At 38.1% G+C, this 27,291-nt stretch overlaps 1 long non-coding RNA gene across 5 annotated transcripts in view; it reads right to left on the reverse strand.

Annotated features, from left to right (window-relative positions):
* Positions 1–27,291, reverse strand: part of LOC142361951 (uncharacterized) — a 42,919-nt gene that overhangs the window by 6,446 nt on the left and 9,182 nt on the right. For 2 of the 5 annotated variants that reach the window (XR_012764543.1, XR_012764542.1), the window contains exon 3: positions 335–886. The exons of 2 other annotated variants lie outside the window; for them this stretch is intronic. This is a non-coding gene — a long non-coding RNA (uncharacterized LOC142361951). Of the gene's footprint in view, positions 1–334; positions 887–907; positions 1,082–27,291 lie in introns of those variants that run through there. One more of the 5 variants, XR_012764544.1, reaches the window with a different exon arrangement.

The following is a 27,291-nucleotide window of genomic DNA, read 5'->3' on the forward strand; positions in this document are numbered from 1 at the left end:
CCTAAGCAATGAAAGAAAGACAAAATTTTATCTTCAATATTAGAAGGTCATGTCTGTTGCTAGCATGCAACAATATAGAAGCACATAAATTATAGTCATAATTTGCTCAAGAACAGCTCATAGCTACTCTATAATTAGCTCTGTCTTAATTGTTTTTGGATGATATCTTTAAGGTTTTTAGACATAAAACCTCTTTCAGGATAGATTGCAGTATGTAAAAATCTTTACCATTTTATAAAAGCTTTATTTAATTTTAAAACAAGTATTTGAAAGTCACTGCATTGATACCATGGTTATCCCAAATAATTATCAGAATAACTACTTGTCACCTTGGAGACCACACAGTAAAATCTATAGGAGGGTACAGACTGTGACCCCTAAGACTCAGCAAACATGGTTACTCATAATTCATAAAACTAATAGTTACCTAAAATCCATTTGCTCAAAAGCAAATGATCGGTGACAGATATTATTGTTCATTCTCATCTTTAGTACTTTTAAGAGCTCGTAACTCTCAATATCAGCTAATTTCATTCTCAGAAAAATACTCTTAGAGACAAATCCCAGGAAGGAATTCCCCATAATTTTCAAATAGCAAGAAGCCTCTTCCTGCAGAATTATTAGGTTCAAAAGGTTCAAAGAAAAATACAATTTCTTAGAATTTATCAACGTTTTAGAAACTATAGTGAACTACTTGATGGTTTTATGACATTTTTGGTCAACTTAACTGTGTTTCGGTTTGATGATAAATGCCACACAGCTGCTGTGTTTATGTAAGATATAAGGTCCTCTTTTTATGCACTCAAATTTAAAGTGATCACTCTGTCAGGCAGGCAAGAGAGGTAAATGTCAGGCATTATTCGAGGTCTTGTCCTTACATCTCATTCTGTTTTCAAAACAAAGTAAAAATCACAAATCTGATTTGCAACATATAAGGTAATAATTTTCATGAAGTTTAACATAGCTTTAATCAGCCTGGAAGTGAAAACAGCTTCTTTTCCTTTCCTATTCTTGGACTATATGACAGTCATGCAGCTGCTAATCCTTGGTAGTCTCCAGTGCTGTTATCTCGTCATAGCCTCTAAAAAGTGAATGAACAAAAAATGAGAGCTAAAACATACAAGAGTTTAAAAAACAGCTCTGAAATTTTTCTCAATAACATGAAATAAAGGCTAGTCAGAGAAATAGAGACAGGATCTGGTTTCTGGAGAGAGAAAAGTAGTGCATTTTTAAAATATTTCAAATCAGAATGTGACTTAAATTTTTGCTTAAACAGGTCCGGGCAGACAAAACAGATTGTCAGCTTCATAATAAAATACCACATGAGAAGATATGCTATCATTAGAAATATAATCAAGGGTAAATGACATATATATGCTATAGACTGCATTGTGGTGGATGGATGACAGTTCAGCTGCAAACTTACTAAAAACTACGAGAAAATTCCAGAGTGTCTTTCACACTATATTTTAAAATTACTTCACTACAGTTTTTCCTATGTGCTTTTATCTTTTCTTTTTCATGATTAGTTATTAAAAATACAGCACTATACTCTTTTAGCAGTGTCGTATTAGCTAGCATCCTAAACATGGCCAGCAGAACATGACTTGCTTACCTTCTTTCCAAGACAAATGAGGTCAAACAGTAACTGATAAATAATGTGCACTTTCATTTCCATTTTCTGCAGGAATTTATGATCTATTGTGTTGGTGGAATTGCACAGTAAAGACAAAAGCATTAGCTGTTACTAATCAAGCCCTAAACAATCAGACTCTGATGGTCTGAATCGTTGAATTCTAGTTATTGTTGTAGTTGTTGGTCTTATGTCAATAGTCATCTCTGTGCACTATGGATAGCTTTCTTCAACATTTAGGTTTATTTTAAATTCAGCTTTATTAGAAAGCATGTTTTTTACAGAAACCTATCACCTTTAGATGTTGAAAAATATGAAAGGAAATTTTCAGAAATGGTTATGATTTTATTAAGAACTGTAAATATTGGTTGCTTATAAATTAGTTGTTTTGTATTTTCTTATGCTTATATAGTCCGTGTACAATATACTTTTTACACTTCCTAAGCTGATAAATGGCTCACAGTGTGGTTAATTACCTTTTCAAGTGGGACTAGTTGTGGATTTTGAGTTGGGAAACTTCGAAGAATTCAGAGCAGAAACTAAATAATGTTAGACAAACAACAAAATGCTATGGACCTGATAAACTACTTCAGAAACAAGGTTGGGACCACAGTGAAAAATTATGGGGCAAGTGAATTAGTATACCATTCTGAGAAAGAGTAAGATGCTAGAACAGTCCAATTTGGTTAACTTTATATGGAATTTTGGGTTAGAGATTAGTTTAGATTATAAACGTGGATTAGATTCCTGTTCTAGAACTGTAGCACTGGGCTTTCTGAAATTGCACATGTAAGTAGTTCATTCCCTTCAAGACTTGTTGACCTCTAGACTGAATGTTTTGACATTGTATCCTCTTCCCAAAGACCTGTCAAGCTAAAACTATCTTGTCACATCCTTGCTGAGGTCCCACCAAACATCTCTAACATGTACATTTGTTGTCATTTTCCTGGGGTATAGCAGTAAACTGACAGTGTATAATGAATGGAGAGCAGAGATGGCTGGAGAGCAAATACTGACTGAGCAGGAGAGGCCAATATAAGTTTTGCCCAAGAAGTACGTGAGACAGCCACTAGAGCGGTCTCTAACATTCAGAAATAAAACAGGTGCTTGCAAACACTCAAAATATTTTCTTCATTCTCCTGGAAATCACTCACCAACGCCAAAAGTTTTCGTGAACTACACAGGAAGGTGTCTACATACTGCAGGCTGTAAACTACCTGTAAAGTCAAAGATTGATTATTCAGTGTATCCAAGCAGAAAATATAAAAACTTCACTTGGCAAGAGAACTCAGCTGTGATTGTGGAGGCCTTGGAGGTTCGAGCAGAGGTCTTTTTCCGTTATTCTTCCTTGAGACAGACTTTTGTAGTGACAGGCCAGATGGTCAGGGGCACTGGGAGTCGTATATTGAGGCTGTATATGACCACTGTATCCCAAAAGCATTTAGGGTTTTTTTTTGTATAGTAAGACAAACTGTAACTTCCAAGTGACACTTTTCTGTAATAATTTTGTCAGGTACTCCCATTCTAGATGAAAAGAAACCATGTTTGCAAACTAGCTATGGATAATTTAGAATTGCCTGGTGTTTCTTCTCTCTGAACTTTTTGGAGACTTCATTTTTTTATTTCTGGTGATAAAGACTGTCAGCTTCTTAGTGGTGTCCATTGCAGGGTGACCTTGCAGAGGTGAGTGGTATGGCAAGAGATATTTCTTACTGTTCCTCCTGCTGGAAGAAAAATTTTAATTTCAAGGTCAGTAATAAACCCTTTCTGTGCACTGGATAGGTGCCCATGTTAGATGCCCACACAATCTGTTATGTTAGGGATTGTATGGGAGGGAAAGCGCACTGTAAAGAAGACACCCAATGCCTTGTAAAGCCAGTTGTTTCTTTAGCTACAGTATCAGGCAGCTACTGTATGATACATGCCCATAGGGTCTTAAAAGATGCTATAGACAACAGATGCATATTCTCATCCACGACATATATTTGTTTAGGAACTATTCTAATATTCCATTTTACAGGTGTGAAGAAGTTATCAGCCTGCCTCAGCACATTAAAGATTTGCTGCTATTGTTGCTGACTTCTGGCATCCAGGAGGCAGAAAGTAGCTGCAGAATCCTGCTAACTTAATCCAGTGTTTGTGGAAGGACAATATGGCAATATTTGGTGATATGGATATCATCTAGGGCACTTCCATGATGGAATTGTCTGAGGCAGGTGAATGTACATTGAGGAGATGCTGTAAAGACTTCTGACATGAGCCACAGAGACAGTAGCTGTATCTAATGAGCATGCATTCTTCATTCTGCCCCTAGAAATGGTGTTAGCCATTCTTAACAAATTTCACAACCCAAGTTGGTAGTCAGCCTATTCTCTCTTGCTTGAAAACTGGAAAACAAGCTCTGATTTTGTTTGAGAAAGGATAGACTGCAGACTAAAATCATAATATACTACATGTCTCTATAATGCTGGTAGGAATTAGTTATTAACAATAAATTAAATGTACACCACTGTTTCTTAACACACAAACAAGTCTTTGTATTTTGCACAGTAACATAGTCCAGCTTTACACTTGCCTCAAATAAGTAGTCAATAGTAATATAATCAGATTAAATTTGAACATTTAATTTTATATTATTTTTGTTGTTGCTATTATTTTTGTTATCTGAGACACCACATCATTAGTCCACAGAACACTGGAAGACCTCCTAGGCCATACACTGTCACAGAACATTTTCCCGGCTGTTTCAGAAAAAATTTGCAGGAGAACAGTTGTGGGAAAAGCTGCCAAACAAAGGCAGCTTATTCCTATTTCATCTGTTTAATTGACTTAAGCCCCGAAGCACGCACATTTACATCACGTCTATAAATCTTTGTTTTTGACGTAAGAATAAATGTTTCAATTAATCATTAACATAGCTATCCCCTTCTTGAAATTCTATCCTGTCCTTACTGATAGCCCCTACAGGAAAGAATTCAATTACCAATACAATTGCTATCAATCAGGCTTCTACAGAATAAGCTGCAGTTCAGACTCTGACAATTTCACAACAAACATGTTATTGCTCCTCTGTAACGGTAGCGCTAACTAGGTTTAATGGGTCCTGTTGGGATTTGACAATTAACCATTGGGATGGCTTTAGGGGAATTGCAGCTCCCAAACCAATCCATCTCTACCTGGTATAATATTAAGAATTACTAATTTTTCATAAATTCTTGAGCTACCAGTAAAAAGAAGAGAGTGCTGAGGCATTCATGTGTCTCTGCATCTTTTCTTTTTGGAGAGTTAGCAGTAGTGCACATTGTCCATTGATGTGATTAATGCATTAAGTGCTAGCAGGGAGGAATAGCACTGACACAGGTGCAAATAAGGATGGACAGACAGGCAGCTTGGTAATGGCTGCCTATTGCTAGGATCAGAGTGTCTTCTTGGACTTTGCATCCCAAGTTTGACTTAGTACGCTGGTGTTTGAGCGAACCCAACTGGAAGTCCACCGTGCAGGACTCTGATGAGAAGCCTTGGACTTTGACTCAGTCTGATCTTAGTTTGATCATTCAGTTTTCACAGAATCACAGAATCCATTTAGGGACCTCTGGAGATCACCATTTAGTCCAGTCTCCCTGCTCAGAGGAGGGACAACTGCAGCAGGGCACTCAGGATCACGTCCACTTAGGTTTCAAATGTCTCCAGGGATGCAGACTCACCAACCTCTCTCAGCAACCTGCTGCAGAGTTCGGTCACCTTCATAGTAAAAAAACTTTTCATACGATTAAATGGAATTATTTGTATTTCAGTTTGTGTCCACTGCCCCACTGCCTCTTGTCGTTTCCCTGGGTACCACTGAGCAGGGTTTGGCTCTGTCTTCTTTATTGCCTTTTGTTACATATTTACACATACTGATAACCCCTTTGCTCCCAAGCTTCCTCTTCTCCAGTCTAAACAGTCACAGTTCTCTCAGCCTCTCCCAGTTTGACCGATGCTCCAAGCCCTGGATCACCTTAGTGGCCCTTTGCTGCACTTGCTCCATATTAAAATGTCTGACTTGTATTGGTGAACCCAGCACTGCACACAGCACTCCAGATGTGGCCTCATCAATTCTGAGAAGAGGGCAATTATCGCTTCCTGCACCTGATCGTGGTGCTTTTCCTAATTTATCCCATGATACCGTTGGAATTCTTTGTCCAGCAGGAAACTCAGCTCCTTTTCTGCAAAGCTACTTTCCAGACTGTGGGAGCACAATGTGTACTGGTGCACAGGGTTCTTCCTCCGCAGATGCAGACTTTGCATTTCCCTTGCACTTGAACTTCTTGAGGTTCCTGTCAGCCCATTTGCTGGCCTGTCAAGGTCTGTCTGAACAGCAGCATCCACATCTGATGCTTCAGACAGTCCTGTCTGTGGCATATGATGGCATGGACTCAGCTTGTGTTTTTATTACAGCAATCTGCGTTTGTCCCCTTCCTCTATACTTGTCAGTTTTGCATCACCTGAAAATCTGCTGAGGGTGTGCTCTGTCCCATCATCCGTGTCATTCATGAAGGTGTTAAATAGTATTGGCCCCAGGGTAAAACCCTGAGGTAAGCCACCAGTGACTGGCTTTCAGCTGGACTTTGTGCTGCAGTTATTTTGTCCCAGCAGTTCAGCCATTTTTCAACCCATTTCATTCCTCATTTATCTAAGCTATTCTTCATCAGCTTGTCAATGAGGGTGTTACAGGAGACAGTGTTGAAAACCCTGCTAAAGTCAAGATAAACGTCCACTGCTCTTCTCTTATCCACTGACAAGTTACCTCATCACAGGATATCAGGTAGCTCAGGAACGATTTCTGCTTTCTAAGTCAATACTGCCTACTGCAAACCACCTTCTTGCCCTTCATAAGCTTGTAAATGGCTTCCAGAAGGATTTGCTCCATCACCTTTCCAGGGATCAAGGTCAGGCTGACTGGCCTGTAGTTCCCTGGTTCCTTCTTCTTCCTCTTATTGAAAATAGGAGTAACTTTTACTTTCTTACAGTCTTCATCAACCTCTACAGACCACCAGAACCTTTCAATGATAATCAAGAATCACCTCACAATGACATCAGCCAGCTTCCTCAGCACTCAGGAGTGCATCCCATCATGTCCCATTGATTTGTTTATGCTCAGTTTGTTTACCTATTCCCTTATCTGATTCTCATCATCTTCCTTGCTCAAGACTTCCCCAATGGTGTCAGAGATCTGGGATTCCTGAAGGCAACTCTTACCAGTAAAGACAAATATGAAGAAGACATTATCCATATCCCTTCTCACCAGGTCATCTGCCCGATTCAGCAGTGGACCCACTTTTTGCTTAGTCTTCCTTTTCATGCTGGCTTACCTGTGGAAACCCTGCTTGTAGCCCTTTGCATCATTTCCCAGCCTTAGCTCCAGGTGGGCTTTTGCTTTCCTAAACCCAACCCTGCACACTTGGAAAGTGTTTCCATATTCCTGACTCTGTTTCCATCTTTTGTATACTTTTTTACATATGTCCTGGTTTTGTCAGGAGCTCCTTATTCATCCATGCATTCATCTTGTCATCTTTCTTGACTTTCTTCACATTGGGATAGACCATTCTAGAGTTTGGAGGAGATGATCCTTGAAAAATCAGCCAGTTACCCTAGACCTCTCTTCTCTGCAAAACTGCCTTCCATGACATTCTTCAAAGCAGGTCTCTGAATAGAACAAAGTCGGCTCTCCTGAAATCCAGGGCTGTGATCCTCTTGTTTTGCTTGTTCCCTCCTCTCAGGATCCTGAACTCTAGCATCTCATGGTGTACTGTCTGGTTTGGATGGAGTTAATTTTCTTCACAGCAGCCCTTATTGGTGCTATGTTTTAGATTTGTGACCAAATCTGTTAATAATATATCAGCATTTTAGCTATTGCTGAACAGTGTCTGTACAGCTTCAAGGCTCTGTTTCATGCTCTGCACCCCACAGAGAGTAGGTGGAGGTGCGCAAGAGGCTGGGAGGGGACACAACTGGGACAGCTGACCCAAATTGACCAAAGAGGTATTCTACACAGTATAATGTCACGCTCAGTAATAAAAACACGGGAAGCAGTTTTCTAGGATTGCCATTGCTCAGGAATTGACTGGACTTCGGTTGGCTGGAGGTGGGTGATTGCTTTTGCATCATTTTGTATTTTCAGTTTTGTTGCCCCTCCCCTCTTTTTTTTGCCTTTACTTATTAAACTGTCTTTATCTCAACCCACAAGTTTTCTCAGTTTTACCCTTGTGATTCACTTCCCTATCCCACTGGGTGGAAGTGAGCAAGCAGCTGTATGGCACTTAGCTGCTTACTGTGGTTAACACACAACACATGGTCACTGCAGTCAGGGCTGTTCCTAGTCTAAAGATCCCCATCCAGTTCCTTCTTGCTTGCAAATACAAGGTCCAGCAGAGTATTTCCCCCCCCATTGACACTTAGATCATCTACATCAGGTTATATTCATCAGTGCTCTCTAGAAACCTCCCAGAATGCTTGTGCCCTGTTATGCCATCCTCCAGCACAAGTCAGGGTGGTTGAAGTCCCCTATGAGGACCAGGGCCCTAAATCAAGAAGCTTCTGAAATCTGAAGAAGGCCTCATCTGCCTTCTCCATAGTGCTGTCCTGTAGGTGCTTTCTTATTTGTGTGCATACACTCGAGGTGCACCTCTTCAGCCTTTTTTCATTGGTTTCACAAACTCTCAAATCCACATCTGCCTGCCCTTTTGCTTACTAACGCAGCCCATGAATTCCCATCCTGACTGTAGGTCATCATGTCCCTCTGCCATCATTTCTAGTTTAAAGTTCTCTTTGCAAGGTTGGCAAAGATAATTTTGCCTCAACCAAATGCATTAGCTCAAGATTTTTGTGAATATGCTTTTAGTTTTATGAATTTTGAGAGATATGACATTTACCACAGCATGAGTATAAATATAACTCTCAGTGGTGGAAAACAATACAAAACACTCGCTCCTCTTGGCTGATGTTCAGAGTATTTTGCATTTGCTATTTCTGGAAATTTGAGACCAAGCAGTGCTAAGAAAAATGTCCTCTTCTTTGATGAATGTATCATGTCTTCTCATTAACACCTAGAACATGTTTCTTATTGCATCATGAAAAATTATGGCTGCAGGATTTCCTTGTTTATTTGGAAAACTGTCTGGAAGTTATGTAAGTTGCAAACGTTTGTCGTTTAATGAGATATATCTTTCAAGTATATTACTATAAGTTTAGAAATATGCATGCATGAAACTGATAGGTACTCGAAGTATAGTGACCCACTGCACTGGAAAGTTATTCCCAGAAGTAACATATAAACTAGTTGCTTGCAGGAGCACTTTTACAGTTATAGACATTAGCTTTTCCTTTCTGATGATAATATTTCTTTAGGTACCCAAAAGAAGCTTTTCCTCTGAACGTCAGTGAAAGGACAAGACATAAAATATTCCCTTCTTTTTTTTTTCACCTGCTTTTTAGGCACAAGATTCCACGGTTGACCGAAATTATATCAAATTCTTAGTCAGATTGCAGAAGACATCTCTACCAATGTTAATATTTCCCTCAGAGTATAATATCAGAGAGCCTCAGGCAAAGTTGTGTAATCCCCTGAAGCTTCTTGTTACCGGGCTGCATATTATGCAGGTTTACATTTTCATAGTTCAGTTAACAAGTTAAAGAGACACTGCTACCTTGCATCTAGTTTTGCACTCCATTAGAATAGCTTTAAGTGTTTTGTTTTAGTCTTTAAGCTCTCTGTATTCAATACTGTTTGCAAGTATTTGGCCCCTAGGTTTCTCCTTGAATCTGTCCTCTGCTGTCTTTTTCTGCTCTTGTTCCCAGTGACATTTTCTACACCATAGCTCCCAGCTATCCCTCAACCACAAAGGTAGCTGAAGCAGCTTCCAAAAATACCAGCTCCCAAGAGCAACCCTTCTGTGTTTAGAGTATAAAACAGGTCTTCTCTCTGTGTAATAAATGAATTCATGATTCTCAGTTCCCAGCTGACATTAATAGCAGCAAGGAGCAAGAAGCAAGTTAATGTTAATTTCTGCAGGTAATGCGTGAATGTAGATAGGGAAAGCTTGAAAGGTCAACATCTGCCATCATGCAGGAAAGTTGCAAAATTTGATTGGCCAGTAAATGTCGACACCATGTTCTAAAATCTACATACTATCCTTTCAATTTAATCTTAGCTTTCAGCCCAGCTAGAGATCATGCAGCATGTTTCAAAAACCTTGAGTTTGAAAACAGAGTTGTATGATTGCCTTCCCGTGGCAATAAGACACTTGTAAATTACAAACTTGTCATTTAATCAGCATAGCAGGTAGTACAACTCCTGTGACTTTTTATATCAATTTTCAGGAAATGCTGAAGAATCCATAATGATTATATAATAAAGAACTGCAGTTCCAATTGTTGCCATGGTATTATGTAGTCCTCTTTTTTAAAAGCAGTGACCAGAATGTAAAACAGATAACGAAACTAATTGATTGTCCCCTGCACCTCACAGAGATGCTTTATTTTTGTCCCTGCTTTGTTCTCTGTTTTGTCTCACAATATGTCAGATGCAGAGCTACATTGTTTAGTGCATTGATGGCAGTAATTTAGAGGAGAGCAGATGCAGTTTCTAAAGCAGAAATATGATGACCAGCTCTAAGCAAATGACAATGAAAATTATATCCTCTTTGTCTAGATGGCAAATAGCAGTGGCTGTTGGAAAACATGTCCTCAGTCTATGTTTATGTAAAATTTTCTGTAATGTATGAGGCAATATTGAACCAGTGGAAGCTAGAGACAGGAAGAGGGAGTGCATGTGTCCACATCCAGCCAGCATAGATGATTATGTATAGCTTAAGCAGTAAAATGTGACTGCAAGCCTGTGATTCTAAACGCAATTTAAATTATCATGCTAAATGTCATATTGTACTAATTATAAAGCTGCACAATAAGAAAGATTCTGAATTTTTAGGTGCAGAAAGTTTCATATTCTCTGAAGAAATGCCATGCCTTGTTATACCTGGCCTTTCTGGGCCTTGCTCTATATCACTTAGCCCTGATGTTTCTTTTCATTTCTATGACTTGCCTCAAATGTATCATGACACAATTTGCTTGATCCATCTTATGCAGTGCAAAGGAGGAGAGCTAGGGGAAAACTATACTCCCTGCTTAGTGAGCCAGAGATGAATTGCTGTATGAGTCAATGAGGGGGAGGGAGTAGAGAAAAGAAAGGACTGGCAAATCTCACATAGACTCACATGAGAGTTTGGTGGTGCCATCTCCATGGGGGTCACATCACCTATATGTTTTTGAATTTCCCAACAAGTTCCAGTAAGCTGGGGAACAGAGTGTACTGAATTAACAGATCTGCAAACCAGCTTGCAGAAATTTCTGACAGGTCTCTGTAATTTTGTCAAAATAGCCTCCAAAAGATTCTATTGAAGTACCTGTTGTGACACTGCAAATCTCCTTCTGTTCTTTGGTATCAATTTTATGAGAGACTACTGGTAGATAGCTGTGCAAGAATCACTCTAGATAGGCCAAAATTGTTGTTACTTCTTCATATATTGACAGCCTACAACATGTGACTAAGGAAAGGAACTATGTCCTGGATTTCTCTGTATATTCACAGTGACCTTCAGCCTGCGTAAGTGGCAAAAAGCAGAGAAGCAGGTGAGAATGAAACCATGGAGCTGCTATTATCAGTGTAAAGGTCTTTATCAAAAAAACTGAAAATATTTTCAGAGCTGGAGATGAAAATCTCAGAGTTTTAAAATTATTTTTAATGGAAACCAGTTAAATAATTGTATATTTCTGACAAAAAGCATATGGAAATTCAATAACAAATCACAGAAAGAACATTTTGGAGTTCCAGAAAGCAGAACTATCGCTTAACTGGTTCCATTTTTTTATTTACTCTTTCATTGTCCACTGCTACTCCATGTGAGGTATGATGGTCTGTAAAAAGATATGAAAAGTCAAACAAGTTATCAAGGCCTTTAAAATTCTAGTACTAGTAAAGAAGATTCCTAAAGCTTTCTAGTCCTTTTAAATAGATGCTTAAAGAATGACAAATATTACAATATTAGACAAGATTATCTATTGTGAAAGTAAATCATGAAGGCAAAGTAGGAATTACATATACATTTTTGTGGGCACATTCTTGGGAAAAAGAGAGTCTTCCACACACCCCTCATACTCCTTTCTGAGGTCATCTTGAGGCACAAAGTTCCCCACCAGTTACAGCTCTTTACATACGTTGTTACGTTGTCACTGGAAGAATCGTTTGGCTCCCACAAGATCATTTTTCCCAGACAGCACCCACCTATGGCAACGCCGGTAATGTTCTTGAAAGGGTTATAAACGTTATAATACTCCTGTCACTGAACAAATTTCTTAATAGGTAAACAGAATTTCCCACTGTCTTTTAGACCAGTCTATTTATTTCACTTATTCCTTTAATTTAATGGCACTGCATTTCATTTGCGTCTGGTGAAATGCTCTGAAAAGGGCAGGACTAAGGCTTTGGCACAAGCTTCTCTCTTCTACTGCCTCTTATTCTGCCTCTCATTGATCTACTCGTACATGCCAAGTCAGTCGTGCATGGTTACTCTAATAGCTCCTCTCATCACTTGTCCTTCTTGTCTCAACCACAATCACTGAAGCAAAGAACCTTAATCTACCTTTTAAATATAATTACATGAGTAATTCGTATATGTATCTGCTCATTATTGATTTTCTTTAGAACTCCCTCTCCCCCAAAGTTATGTGCAGTAGAAATGGTACATCTGCTCACACATACATTTAGATTGTGAACGATTCTTTTGAACATCTGTTATACTGCTACTGAACAGTTGTGGTTTCTTTAAGAAGGCACAAGGGACTGGACCTGCAACACCTCAATCTCGGCTATTTTGGGGGGAAAAACAGCTCTGGGAGCCGTTTATATATATGGTGCCATACTGACACAAACTTACGGCTCACTGTTTCATCATTTCTTTGTCCATTATGTTATTGATCAGTCTGTGCTGTTATTCAATACTGAAACACTAACTGCTTTACATATTTGCTTCATTGCTCACCAGTCGTATGTGCTGAATATCAAAATGCCACAACTATAAAGCCCTTTAGTCAACTAGGATATGCGACTGAAAAACAGCTAGGACAAGAACCGCACATCAGAAAATTCGTCTCGGCTGGGAGATGCTGGTAGCAATTTGTACGATAATATATCAGAAGCAACAAAAAATACCTAACCATATTTATGTGTGGGAGGAGAAAAATGGCAACATCATGCATTCAGAAGCAAAAGGGTTTGTTGAAACACCAGTAAAACAAGAGTTTAAACTGAAGTCAATCAGACCAGCAGCTACTGTACTGTAAGTGATACATGGGGTCTACTACTCCAAAGGGGAAAGTGTGATGAGGCAAAAAATTCCAGAATTTCTTTTTTTAATTGTCAGATAAATTGTCTGAGAGATATTTTGAGCAATAATGAACAGCTCCTAATGTGTTTATTTTCTTGCTGGTTGCATCATGTAAGCAAACAGTGCAGTGACTTACGTAGAAGAATCGATATACGCAGAATTGCTGCTGATTTCTAGGACAGATTTCTATGGCCAATAATCAACCATGAGCATAGTGTTTACCACAAGTGTGCCACTGAAGATACTGTTCAACACTGGTAAAAATAGAAAGAATATAGATGGAGGACAAGAACCCTTGGCATATGTTATACCTAGGTGTCCTGCTTTCTGCTTGGGACAGAGTTAATTTTCCTATCAGTAGCTGTTGTGTTTTGGATTTAGTAAGAGAAGAATGTTGACAGCACTGATGTTTTCAGTTGTTTCTGTGAAATCAAGGACTTCTTTCCAGTTTCTCATATTCAGCTATTAAGCAGGTGGGCAGGAGCTGGGAGGGAGCACAGCCAGACAGATAGCCCAAGCTGGCCAATGGAAATATTCCATACCATAGTCGTCATACTCACTTTATGAATGGGCATTGGCCGAGGGCCAGGAATCTTTCCTCTCTCATTTCCAGGCATTTGAATCCTCTCTGGTCCAGGAGCTCAAACTTTTATGGTAGTTCAGCATTCCACAATTGCTGCTCAGTGGTGAAGAAATTGTATTGTATATAGTTTGTTTTGAATATTCGCTATTATCATTACTAGTAGTAATATTATTAGTATTAGCATTCACTTTGTTGTCTTATTAAACTGTCTTTGTCTCCAACCATGAGTTTTACCTTTTGTCCATTTCTCCTCCCTATCCCGCTGAGGGGGAAGGGGAGGGGTGAGCAAGCAGCTGTCTGGTGCTTAGTTGCTGGCTGCCGAGTTAAACTACAACACTAGCCTAGCCCCACTGTGATTTGATCAAACAGTTAAATAAAACCTCGCCAACTGCAAATTCTTATGTCAGATACTGATATTTTAGACTTGGAAGCCTCTATTCTTATGCTTGAACAAGGGAAGGAAACAACTTTAGTAGGCTTGATAAATGATGATGGGCAGACATCCATTCTTATCTTCCATAGCCTTTCTGCAACATTAACTCTCTCAACACTAAAAACACCTTTTTTTCCACCTGACAGAAATGCCAGGAATCAAGGGAATTACTTATATATGATTTAGGGCACTCCAAATGAATGTACCCAGAAAGTATGCCCAGAAACCTCCAGCTCCAGATCTCACATTTTACAGAGTTCCGTCGGGATCAGTTCTCTCTCCTAGCTGCCATTTCTCTAAAACTTTTAGAAGAACTGCTGAGGTAAAATACTGAAAGACGTAAATGCTGGTAAAATGCAGATAAACCACAACTGCATATACTTTTTCATTATGTGTGACTGTATGACCACTGCTGGTGTGACTTCATGCTCAAATAAGATGACTTCTAGTTGGTTAAAGCTCGTCTCTAGAAAGGCAAAAGTGATACAGGTTAAAAAGTTAGTAGTACTGAACTTTCTAACTAATTTACTGCTAGTGGTCATTAAAGGAGATGCATCCCATTCTGACAGACTATTTCTTGACTAAAAACTTATCTTTCTCCTTTAGTACCGTGCTGCAGGTTTTAGTAAAATTCAACTCAGACATACAGAAAACTCTTCCTATAGCTACAAAGCTACTGAAGCTGTACACCCAATCTTCTCTCTGTTGTTTGTTGCAGCTTCAGATTCAAAGGACATTGGTACGACACCAGCAGTAGACAGATTATTCTGAGAGAGGATGCAATGGAGCTTTCAGATCCATAAGATCCATATTTTAGTCTTGCCAAGACAGAATTTCACAGATGACTTCTAACATGGAGCAAAAGGGGAAAATTTTAATGGCTTGGAAAGCTGTTCAACTTGAGCAAATTTTAAAAGGACAGTTTAATTGCATAGCATATGAGTTATTCCATTCATTCTCGTCAGATCATGGGAAAACGTGTAGCTTGGGGAAAACGTGTAGGTTTTACTCACAGTTGATTCTGTTGCCAGTTCTTGCAATAAGTATATAAAGACTACTGAAATAAGTCTATAGGTGAGGTGAATTGATTAAAGCTAGCTATAGCTAAGCTCCATGCAGCTTTAACTCCTGTTTCATGACCTCGTACAGATTACCTCACAGGACTTAACACTACATTCCTACAGCACATAGCTACATGCAATTCTGCAAAACTAACAATATGTAGTGAAATATTATGCAACAAAATCATAAAATCAGTTGAGCATAAGTCACATGCCAAAATCAGAAGAAAGACAAAGAACACTGTTAAGCCATTCAAAAATGTAACTCAATTGCAGTAAATATAAGGAAACAGAAATTGCGAGAATGATATGGGTTTGGACCTAAGACAGTCCAGTGAGTTCATTTACTGAAAGTCACTGCGTACTTTTATCCTAACCCCGAGATTCTTTGAATATGTTGCTTGTTTGTTTGTCAAATATTCCATAACCTAAAAATCTTAAGCAGATATATGTTGAGAAGGGATAATTTAACCAAACTCTTAAAAAACACAAATCACAGAATGACATCTAATTATTCAAGACTGCATCTATAGTTTATAATTCAACTGAAGTAAAACTTTTGTTTACAGACTTCAAACACCAGAAAATTCACCACACTGTAAATTGTCTCTTCTTACAGTTATTTACACCTCAAAAATCAAAATTTATTTCCAGTTTAGTACTACATAGTTTCAGTTTCTAAGCAATGAACCTTTTAGCTTTGTCTGCTAAATTAGAGATGCTTGCTCTACATGCACATTGATATTTTTAACTCTGACTTTTGCACTACTGGACTAGTGTAGAGGTACTTTATATATCTCATTCCTGTCTTTCATCAGTATTCATTAGAAGGGCAAGAATCTCACACTTCAGTTATGTATCTGAAGCCGTATGTTGGTATCTTTTTAACCTAAGCTCCAAGTTAGGTGTCAAGAGTTGAGGAAGATTGCAATATCCAACTTCTGTTTCATTTATGGGACTGATTCCTGTTGTTTACAAGACTGATTCCTGTGGTGAGAGTCTTATGGCATTATAACACTTGTGAGGGCTCCTGCACGTGGAAGCAGGAAATTTTCAAGTGGAACTGGATCATAGCCTTTGCTTCACGCAAAAAAAGAAGTAACATTGTAGTTATTTTCTCATGCAAATGAATTGGAGAGAAGCCTAATCAGCGAGAAATAGTGACTCAGCAGCTGCTATGTATTAGTTTCCCATTCTATCAGCAAGTTTTCAACTTTCAGAAAACTGTTGCAATCCCTGTTTAACCACAATCTTAGTGGCCAAGTGATCTTCTGTTCCAGAAAGAATTACATGAAAACCTGCCTGAATATAGCAATATCTTCAAGGGAAGGAAAAAATACAGCAAGAAATTGATTCAATTTGCCCATGTCTTCCCTACAGAATTTTAAACTAGAATCTGTCACGAGCACTTTCTATATGAAATTTCTTTCTGTACCTGGTAGTTTTTATGATGTGTCTATGTGAAACATCAGTATGCCTTAAGCCATTGCATTCATATAAATAACTCGTATTTGTATGGCACCTTTCAGACGTGAAAGAAGAATTGCAGCCTCTGGTGGATGAATGAGTTATGAAACTGCCAGTTTACTGTATACAATTATAAATGAAGCATGCATCATTTCTCCATAAAAATAATAAATACATAAAAAATTCTTAAGTAATCATTATGAATTGCAATGGATATCACTTGTGATGCAATAAAGGAATTTGAGTTGTGGTTTATTTATTCTATTTCCCTAAGCAACTAGTTATTTTTCCAGTTTGTTAAGAAAATGTTGGCCAATATTTTTATTAGAAAAGTAGCCAAGTTCCTATTTCGCAATGTCCTTTACTAATGTTGATTAACTTTGTGACAGAAAAAGTGTCTTAGAAAGTCTCATCATATAAGGAGCTCTTCTGTAGTTTATTAACTAAATTAAATGACATACATTCTAGTTATTGCCTTTTTTTGCTGTACGTAATGTAACTACAAGAATTGCCATAAATAAATAGTGTCTCTCCTTCCAATAAGTTGCTTAGTAAAAATAATATTAAATTATTAGGTGAATAGGGAAATTGTGTGGATACAGATGTGTTTTAAGCTGAAAGACAAGAGGAAAACCTTACCTCCCCTTTCCACTATTTTACTTTTTTTTTTTCTAATCATTCTCACTATCTAAAATGGGGGATTGGATTGTTTTTGCTTTTATTGACTTAAAACCAAGAGATTATTACAATTTCAAAATAAAGCAGTCTTTCTCTTTAATTGTGCTACAGTAGTTACAACCCAGATGTATTACAGCAAGTTTAAAAGTGAATCTGACTTTAACTAAAATGGGACTGACTTACTCAGTTTTCATTGCCTGAGATAAGAGAAGACCTACATAAGGAGGAATAAGGAAATTGCGTTTTCAGACCTCTGTTGGTCTGAATAGGTGAAATAGTTATTAGTGACAAAGTAGGAAAGAAATGTTCTTGTTTGCAATGCAAAATTGATTTCACAGCATCTCTTGCAGAGCCAGTTAAACTTGACGCTGTTCTTGAAATTGGCTACTGAGACCAGATAATGTCTGTTTGTGGCCACATATCATACAATACAACAAAGCTTGGAGCATTAACAACTGATGTAATAAAAATTATTTTTTATAATATTTATTAAGTACTCATAAGTTCATTGAAGACTTCAGTTACAAGCAGAATAAATAAAAGTCCCTTCTTAAAAATATAAAATTATAAAATGTTTGTATGTGCCAGGTTTCAGAAGAATTTTCTCCTAATATAGACTGGGGTCTAGTACATCTGTGAAGCTGCACTGAATTCAGCCTAGTGTTTAAAGACAAAATTGAACAAACCTCCTCTCTCAACCCTGCATTTTGTAGGCAAGAACAATACAAACATTTTACGCATTGATGTTTATTTAGTCAAAGTGTTGGTTTTGGAACAGAAAGACCTAAAAAAATTTGAAACAGCTTGAATTTTGAGCTTTTTTTCCTTAAATACTTCGAACTGCACAAATATTTCTATTCAACAGAATTCTTCACTAGCAGATAAAATGACATTAAAGATTCTATTTGTGGTGAAACAGAACAGATTGTATAAATCCGTTTAGATAATCCTACAATATTAGTAGGAAGCTATAACAACATCCACTATACTCCCGCATTGTCGTTGTGTAGAATTTAGCTGAAATACAATAGACCTTGGTAAAAAAAAAAAATGGCCTTTGTTGGTGAACAACCTACTTTACACAAAGAATGTTATTTAATCTAAATAAGATAACAGGAAAAAAAACCCTGAAAGGTGTAAAAGGAGATATCTTACCCATTAATAAAACACCAGGGGCTATCAGTGATTACAAGCAACCAAGACTCTACAAAATGAGAAACAAGGCAATGAAATCATCTGCTTGGCAGAACAGAGTGGTGAAAGATCCTTCACCTCTGTGTAGTGTATTGCTCTGGAGCAGGAGAAAGAATACAGCTATCTCTACAGTAGCATCCTTGTTTTCTTGTTTTCTTGTAGCCTTCCACAACCAATAAACAGAAGTCTTTGTAAGTCTAGGGACAAACATTGGACACATTACTCCTTGCCATGCACGAAGCAGTTCCTTCTTTTCCACTGGAAAAGCAATTTCCTTCTTTTCCATTGTTTTTCCATGAGATTAACCATAGGGAAATTTTATACCATTGCCCAGTCATTGTCAGTACAAATGTGATAGTTCCACATCAGCACAATAAATTTTATTTTCTATGGTACTCTTTTAAGCAAAAATATGCTGAGAACACTATAATTTTCTTTAACTCCACTTCCCATCATGGAAAAAAAATGGTGATTTTTTTCTTTTATTTTACCTTAAGAGAAATTCTGAAAATAATTATGCCAAGCTTTAAGTTTGTCTCGTATTCTTCTGACTTTTTTCCAGGACAATAAGGTGGATTACCTGTAATTATTTGACTAAGTATATTTTTAAAGAGATTTGTGTTATTGCAGAAGGACTTTACAAAATAGACTTCATATTTTTTAACCATTTTTTATAAATAGAATACATAATTGTAAGATTTGTGTTATATATTGGAAATGGAAATTGGTATAAATCTGCACAGACACAAAATATTTCAGGTTATAAAGTCTTGTATATAGTAATGGATCCCTGAGCTGAGATCCTTCTTAAAGTATACCCTATTTACCACATTAGCATTGAAGTAACTGATCATATTGGTTGTACAATGCATTTCCATTTAATATATTTTGAAATGGTAGCTTGAAGAAATTTGTGCTCTGTTCTGAAGAGAGCTTTGAAAGCTTTGAAAGCCACATTCTGGCTGCTAAACTGCTGCCTTAGACATATCTTGTTTTGTGTTTCATGGAAGTAACGGGTACGAATTCCTACCTCTACTAAGTAACTCTAATTTCATCTAATGTCGATGCATACTGCTTCTGCTCACTGTCTCTTGAAATCAGACTACTTAGCAAGTTATTTATCACTCATTTAAGGAACTCCATTTAAGGAACTCCAAAAACTTTTCAAGCACAACAGTGCAGAATATTTCCTGTTCACAGCAAAGTAAATACTTTTGAAGACATAATGAATAATAATTATCCTGATAAGCCATCCAGTTGAGGAAATTCTAGAAATCCTTTTCTAAGTACTGTAATAATCCTGCAAGGCTAAGAACTGTTGACACATACTTTTACAATATCGTACAAGCAAATTACAACAAAGAATTTACAAAGGCATCATTTGGCCTGGTAAGTACAGTAACACTAAGCTTTATTGTATTGATTAAGATTGATATCCACAGTCTTTTTAATACTGCATTTCAAGATCTTGGATATACAAGAAATGAGCGAAATGTCCTAGGCAATACTACACCTTCCATTATATTCATATCTGAAATGAACAAAAGATCTCCTGTCATTTAAGAAAATGGACTGGCTAGTTTGCGTGATAAAAATGCTTCCAATACTCATCTTCCTCAACACAATGAAAGATACCAGCAACTGAACTAAACTTTCCACATGACTAAACTGAGAGCATTTAAACAGGAAATAGTTGAGAAAGCACCAACTTTCTCACTCACTCCCCATTGCAATATACCCAGCTGCTTTATATTGTCATAGAAGAAGAAGTCATAGCACAGGGTGAATAGCAAAAACACCTATCAAATAAAAATTATTTACTTGGCTTTTCGAGATGTCTGTGATAAAATCCTTCACAGAAGGTTATTAAGGAAACAGAAGCCAAAGAATAAATGATAAAAGTTCTGTTTTATATTAGAAAATGGCTAAGAGATAGGAAAACAAAGGGTAGATATAAGTGTTCATTTTCAACATGGAAGAAGGTTAATAATGAGATGCCCCTGGATTCTTACTTATAGTGGTGGCACTTGACACGTTTATTACACACTTATTAATGTCCTGAAGAAAAGGATAAACAGAAAGATGGACTAAAGTCTCTTACTGAAAAATATGTAGGTCAAGAATGAAAAGGAAGCAAAGAATTCCATGCATAAACAAGCCAGGAAATTACCAAGGGTAACACCAAAGGAAATTCATAAGGCGTAAAGGTGGATATTGGATCTGGCCACTTCACATTAATTCATCCATATTGATGTCTCCCAAATCAACGTCAATTACTAAGGGAAAGAATAGTTTCATGCCAGACAATTTATTTGATTTCATTCTTCAATGCACCTAGGAAAACAGAAAAACTGCAAAGCAAATAAAATGTTCATTTCTATTGAAGAATAATAGAGGACTGAAAATCTGTTACTGCATTTTTGTGGACTGTTGGTGTGCCGTTCGAAAAGTTCAAGAGAAGTCACAGAAGAATATGGAGTAAGATAAGATATGGGGAAGATTTAAAAGATTACAACCATTAGTTACATGATACGGAAATTAAGTTGTAAATTAATGTAAATAATGGCAATATTGAGGGATTCATAGTGATTCCTATTACTGGGACAAATTTCACCCAAGAAAGCTAAAAGGCTACAAATTTAAAAGTCATACCAAGAAATACTTTGCTTCTTTATACAGTGTCTAATTGGCCTGTTGTCACATTGAGCTTCTTACAAGGATTAGACCATAAAACTATTACAAACTCTTTCAATTACAGCTAGAAAGATTTTCACAAAACACTAAAAATTATTTTGAACAGAATAATGAACCCGTGAAAAGTATTGCAGACAAAGACTGTGGAATTTCCATCACTAGGGGTCCAACATTGTAAAACATCTGTCAACAATATCACGCTGTTCTTTTCTGCAGGTGTAAGAAGATTAAATTATATTCTGAGTTTTCCTCCAGCTGTATCATCTCATGAATTTGGTCTATTGTTTTGGCACCACAAGCAAAACAAAACAAGGAAACAAAAAGCACTAAGTCAACAACCATAGACTCTCTTAGTCTAGTAGAGTCTAGGTACACAGACAGCACTCTTAAAATTATCGTAGAACCTGTTTCATTAAAACTCAGCAAATAGGATTAAAATCCTGAGAGGCAGAAGAAAAACTATATTTAACAGGAAAATTTGGGAAACAGGGGAAGCTGTTTCAGGAAAGAAGTTACTTCATATGTTTATTGAGGAATTATTACAAGGGAATTTAGTGAGACATTTTTCACTATCTCAGCAAGCTTCATCTTACTATACCCACTAAAGAGACAGAAACTGGTTTTATAATGAGGAAAAACTCCAGTGAAATACAACGAGAATTTGTTCTGCACAGATAATGCAATATATGTTACTGCAATGCCGAGGTATTTTTATTTTATATCATTGGGCAAAGTTTGCCTTTTAATACTGCAAAACTTTGAACACTCCACAAGTACAGTCAATACTGTTCCATTTAAACAAATTTCTATGTGAAATATCACATTTGCTCTTTGCAGGCACTCGAGAAAGTCCATATTTTAATTAAAGTCAAAATGTTACCATTTCCATCAGTGAACACACTGTAGTAGATATTTCTGGATCTGAAGTTTCAAGTAATTTTCAAAAAGCTGCTACGATTCATCATGAATCTCTATTTGCATGTTTGCCTGGTGGCCTTCTGTGTACTGTTGATATAAGTGATAGATTTTGTTGTCTGGATGGTTTTTCAGTTACTTAGGAGAGTTCAGTTATTTCAAATACTTATGGTCAATGTCACCTGTGCTAAGACAAAAGGTCCAGCTGAAGGTGAGTACTTCAAATAGTTGCACCTCTGAAGGCCTGACTGAAAGTGCAAGACTGGGAGACCAAACTAAACCCTGCAACAAAAAGAATTTTTCCCAGCCTTTGTCCTGGTCAGTTATGTTGAATATGGGTGTCGTAAATAGCTGCATGGATTACTGTGAACCAAAATACCTCTTTTTAAAGAGCTCTTCAACTCTGTTGGAAAAAAAATAAACTAAATAAACCTTTTTTTTTTATTCTGGAACAGTTCATTACAGAAATATTTCGTTATGAAAAGAATGAAATCTTACTTGTTTTTAATATACTTGGTTTGCATTAAGCCTATATTTTCTCAGTCAGTGTGTAATTTCTTTTCTTCCCCTGCGATAAACAGATACCATAGGACAATTAGGAACAAAGGCTAAAATTTTTAAATAGGGTACCTCAAAGTACAGGCTTGGGGTGGACCTGCTGGAGAGCAGCTCTGCAGAGAGGGACCTGGGTGCCCTGGTGGACGACAGGTTTACCATGAGCCAGCAGTGTGCCCTGGCTGCCAAGAAAGCCAATGGGATCCTGGGGTGCATCAAGAAGAGTGTGGCCAGCAGGACGAGGGAGGTTCTCCTTCCCCTCTACACTGCCCTGGTGAGGCCCCATCTGGAGTACTGTGTCCAGTTCTGGGCTCCCCAGTTCAAGAAAGATGAAGAGCTACTGGAGAGAGTCCAGCAGAGGACTACGAGGATGGTGAGGGGACTGGAACATCTCCCCTACGAGAAGAGGTTGAGGGAACTGGGCTTGTTCAGCCTGAAGAAGGGGAGACTGAGAGGGGACCTTATAAATGCTTACAAATGTCTGAAGGGTGGGTGGCAGGAGGATGGGGCCAAGCTCTTTTCAGTGGTGCCCAGAGGCAGGACAAGGGGCAATGGGCACAAACTGAAGCACAGGAAGTTTCGTCTGAACATGAGGAAGAACTTCTTCCCTCTGAGGGTGACGGAGCACTGGAACAGGCTGCCCAGGGAGGTTGTGGAGTCTCCTTCTCTGGAGATATTCAAGACCCGCCTGGACAAGGTCCTGTGCAGCCTGCTGTAGGTGACCCTGCTTCGACAGGGGGGTTGGACTAGATGACCCACAGAGGTCCCTTCCAACCCCTACTATTCTGTGAATCTGTGATTCTGTGATTCTGTGAGTCCATACTTCACCAAGTGAACGAACAACTTAATTTGCAGAAAGAAAAGACCTGAAGTCTCCACTGATTTCCTTGTTGGCAGTGGGTTTCTTATTGCTATTATTTTGTGCACTGATTCTGACATCACCTCTGACTCTCCCAGCATATTTCTTATTACTGCTACTCTTGCATAGTACTATGTCCCTCAACAGTACCAGAATGATTTATTCTTTTCTTAGTCATTATTTCTAAATTCTGCCACCATTGTGGGATAAAGCTATATTCAATTCAGTTTTGTATAATTTGCTGTCTTTACCCTGGGAACAGGGAAAACAGCAGTATCTGACAGAACTACACCAACAGTGGAAATCTAGGCCTAAGCCTGGAAAAGGAAAGAAAAATGTATGCTCCAAGCTTAGTACTCCCTTTTATTCCATCTTCCCTCACCCCTTGCTCCCAGTAATAATATACCATAAGAGTTGTGTCTGGTGTAGGTTCAAACTCTGAGTTTAAAAATTTCTAGGACTGGAGCAATCAGAAGAATTTCCAGGTTTTCCAATGTTTGCTCTAGACAGTTTTAGCAGAAAAAATCTAGATTCCTGATTCAGTGAGTGGACCTGTTTAGAGTACTGCAAAGATGAGGATGGTTCTGCGTGACCACGCTAAGGTACACCCTCATGGATTTTTTCTGAGGTCTGGACCCTAAATGTTGCAGTATATTCCTTGGGCTATGTTCTGATTTTGGCTGCAGCCGGCAACAAAAGCACCAGGCGGCCATCCCTCCCCCCGCCGGGGTGTGGAGGAGAATGGAAAGAAACAGGCAGAAACCAGTGGGTCGGGATAAGGGCAGTTTAACAGAACAGCAAACAGAGGGAACAGGAACAACAACGATACAGAAAAGGGGAATACACAAAACAAACCAGCAGAACAGAACTGCTCTCTCGGACCACACCGCCGCTGAGCCCTCCCGAGCTGCAAGCGAGTTCCCGCTGCCCCGCCCCCCCACCGGAACCCAGCATGACGGCACATGGTGTGGAATACCCAGCTCTATTTGGCCAGGTGGGGTCAGCCTGCCCGGCTTTGTCCTTTCCTGGATTCCCTTCCTGGATTCTGGTGAAAATTAACCCTGTCCTGGCCGAACCCAGGACAGGCTACTACTCATCTCCCACTAAAATCAATAGGAGGAAAAGACTTACAACATCTGTTGTTAGGTGCCAAGTAACTTGGAGGGTGTGGTCTCCATGTACACAGAAAGTACTTGGCTTCAGTCTCTCAGTGTGATTAACAAAGAATGGAACAGGAAGTGTAATTCAGGAAGATGTTATTTAAATAAGGATATCAAAATTGTCTTTGAGATTTTCAACTGCATAAGTGCATAGCTGAGGGCAGAATTTGGCCTTAAAGTTTATCTTGCTGATTTCTGACTGACACCCCACACAACAGCAGGAAAAAAAAATGCTTTATGATATAGACAGTACTCTATTATCATTTGACTCGACTTCAAAATAATGGACCAAGTTCTTCTCTAGAGCACTACCACTGAAGTCAGTGGACTTATGCCAAGGATGAATTTGACCCAATTTTATTTTCAAACCGAGATTAGAGAGCAAGTGAACCAGCAAAAGACAATTAAATCAGTGATGCACTTACTATCTTGAGTACGCAAGTGATCTGAAAGCCAACATAATGCAGTTCTTATTCACCAGGCATGCAAATAAATCAAGTTTAATGTCAACAAAGTCAGTAATGACAGATTTTATCACTAAGTTATAACTAAGCAATAATGATTGGAAGAAAGGCAAGTAGCTCACAGCAACAGAAGTGATTTTTTATTTTGTCCTAGGTGAAGCCAAGGGTAACTGAAAAGACTGGCCTTTGCTCTCTCTATTATTAACTGCAAATCATTCTTGTCATGTTAGAAAGCAGATCTTTTTTTTACTCACTGTTATGGTGTGCCTCACACCATAACCTCCTTCAGACGTGCTGCAATCCGTTTCCAATTAGACTCTGCATATTAGTGTGGTTCAGTTCTGCTTTAAGGGAATCAGGACCAAAATTACATTTCTATTTCTTCTATAAATGCAGTTACTGATTTAATTCATCCATCAGCTGTGACGACAGAAATCAGAGAACAAATAAAAAGCCAACGTGAGGATGATTTAACACTTCACAAGAATCAGTCCTACACTAAATACTGTTAAGACAGCTGTAGTATTCCACTTGCAGTGACTACATTTCAGTGAGTAGTAAAATCAATGTTAGAGGCGATAAGGCATATTTAAAATGCTTCTAAACTATTTGATTGAAGGGCATAACAAAAATACCAGCTATTATTTTTCTTAATGTGTAGAAGAAGGAGGAATTCAGGTTATAAATATTTTTTAAATCATATATTAAGTAGGTAGATGATCTACTGATATTTTAAACTCAGGTAGCCACTTTAAAAGCAAACTCCTTTGACTGTTTACAAAATGTGGTTTATATGAGTTTGTACAATCATTTTTCTGTCTCTGCATCTTAACAAAAATATGTATGTAGTTGTTCTCCCTGTGGGATATGTTTAACAATGGTCGATTGCTATGTTTCAGTAGTTTTGGCTGACATTCAACAAATGTCTGAGCAGCTAATAATGCACTTAGTTCTGTTAGTCCACCCATCTGTCCATCACATACGCCTGTCCTCATAAAGGCTGTCATTAAGCAACATAGCATTTCTCTAATATCTTTTCTATATTCACTCTCTTCCTGAATGCCTAGAAGGTAAACAATATGTGCTTACAATTGTTTTAACTCTTTTCATAAGCTAAAGATAAATAAACACTATTTACACTTCCTCATGTTCTGTCTGAACATGAGGAAGAACTTCTTCCTTCTGAGGGTGACGGAGCACTGGAACAGGCTGCTCAGGGAGGCTGTGGAGTCTCCTTCTCTGAAGATATTCAAGACCCACCTGGACAAGGTCCTGTGCAGTCTACTGTAGGTGACCCTGCTTCGGCAGGAGGGTTGGACTAGATGACCCACAGAGGTCCCTTCCAACCACAAACATTCTGTGATTCTGTGAACACTTCTTTAAAAATCAGCAACAAAGAAACCATTTCCTTCGCTATTTTTTAATGGCACTTTAATCCATCAAACTTACATGATTGCTAGTCAACATTCAATTGAAATAATTTGAAAACACAAGGAGAGACCTTTCTCTTATCCATAACAATTACACAATTTGTCACCAGACACATAACCCCCAAAAACAGATTCAAGAAAAATTACAGTAATTAAGCTTGGCTATTGATATTTTGGGGGGACTGCACATTATGACTGTCTGTTACTGTCCTAAGGTTGGGGCTGACTGCCTTTACAAACTCTTCTAGCACCAGAGTACCTTCTTCCACATAGAAAGATGCAGGAACATGGCTCATAAAAGCAAAGAAGTTATTGTAGTAGTAGTGTGTGTCCTTGTTCATGCTACATTTGAAATTGATTACAGTAACAAAAGAAGCACTAAATATTTAATAGAAAATGTTTTCTACATTAGCTCAAAAAGGGGGAAGAAAAGATAGTCAAAAGAAGAACCATGATGTCAAATTTAGCCAATGCCTATTTTTCAGAAAGGATGTAATTCCATAAAAATAACAGCTAAAGTAAGCATTGTGACACTTTTGTAGAACATTATAAGCCCTTTCTACTGCTCCTTGTCTGTAACCCCAACTTCTGGAGAATGAAGAGTATCGAGAGTAAACCAAAAATCTGTATATGAACAGAAGGAATATTTAACCTACAATGATAAGGGGCATACTATCCAAAAAGCTACTTAGGAACTATTATATTGTTGTTTTCCACTTTCTTTGAGCTGGTTTGCTATAGAACC

The sequence above is a fragment of the Opisthocomus hoazin genome, chromosome 7 (genome assembly GCF_030867145.1).
Source record: "Opisthocomus hoazin isolate bOpiHoa1 chromosome 7, bOpiHoa1.hap1, whole genome shotgun sequence".
NCBI classification, from domain to species: Eukaryota; Metazoa; Chordata; class Aves; order Opisthocomiformes; family Opisthocomidae; genus Opisthocomus; species Opisthocomus hoazin.